Source organism: Pygoscelis adeliae, unplaced genomic scaffold (assembly GCF_000699105.1).
Source record: "Pygoscelis adeliae isolate BGI_AS28 unplaced genomic scaffold, ASM69910v1 Scaffold26, whole genome shotgun sequence".
NCBI lineage: Eukaryota > Metazoa > Chordata > Aves > Sphenisciformes > Spheniscidae > Pygoscelis > Pygoscelis adeliae.
Window position 1 is genome coordinate 2,780,283 of NW_008825104.1, and position 991 is coordinate 2,781,273.

The following is a 991-nucleotide window of genomic DNA, read 5'->3' on the forward strand; positions in this document are numbered from 1 at the left end:
CAAGGGAGATGATTCTGCCCCTCTACTCTGCTCTGGTGAGACCCCACCTGGAGTACTGTGTCCAGCTCTGGAGCCCTCAGCACAGGAAAGACACAGACCTGTTGGAGCGGGTCCAGAGGAGGGTCACAAAAATGATCAGGGGGATGGAACACCTCTCCTATGAAGAAAGGCTGAGAGAGTTGGGGTTGTTTAGCCTGTAGTGATAGGACAAGGGGTAATGGTTTTAAACTAAAGGGGGGTAGATTTAGACTAGATATAAGGAAGACATTTCTTATGCTGAGGGTGGTGAAGCCTGGAACAGGTTGCCCAGAGAGGTGGTGGATGCCCCATCCCTGAAAGTATTCAAGGTCAGGTTGGACAGGGCTCTGAGTAACCTGATCTAGTTGAAGATGTCCCTGCCCATGGCAGGGGGGTTGGACTAGGTGCCCTTTAGAGGTCCCTTCCAACCCAAACTGTTCTATGATCTTATGGTAATTTGATTTATTATGATGTTTACCATTCATATTATTCTACCAAATGAGTTTGCCAAGGTAGAACTGGAAGCAGGTGTGAGATACCATCTACAGAAATGGAAATCTGATCAAAACATGGAAAAACAAATGCTATTTAAGGTCTTAATTTCTACCAAGACCATTAAAATGAAATTTTGAAGATTTTTATCAGACTGGCCAACTGATTTTCTGCTACTTGAGTAGAAGCAGCCAGTTGTATTATGAGTTCTACTGGATTCGCTACCTCTGCGTTGAAAGCTAGTATTTGTTCAGGTGACACCTAGTCTGCTTGCCAAACTTGTCTGTTCTTGTGTCTCTGCTCTTGTGTTATGAAAATTAATGATTGGGGTTTTTTTCTGTTTAGTAAGATTTTTTTTTTTCATTATGCACGTTGTTCTTCAGTACCTACATAATTAAGTTACAGAGGAGCCAGAATAAGATGCTGTTATTACCACTGTGGTGCCTGTTGTTAATGTTCTGATTTTATTTGGTTATAATAT

General features: G+C 42.2%; 1 protein-coding gene across 1 annotated transcript in view; it reads right to left on the reverse strand.

The window, feature by feature from the left end:
* ANKRA2 (ankyrin repeat, family A (RFXANK-like), 2) overlaps positions 1-746 on the reverse strand; it is a 21,680-nt gene extending 20,934 nt beyond the window's left edge. Inside the window, exon 1 of the mRNA XM_009327236.1 lies at positions 736-746. The gene's annotated coding sequence lies outside the window, so the exon portion shown is untranslated. The remainder of the gene's footprint in view (positions 1-735) is intronic.
* Positions 747-991: the final 245 nt, after the last annotated feature.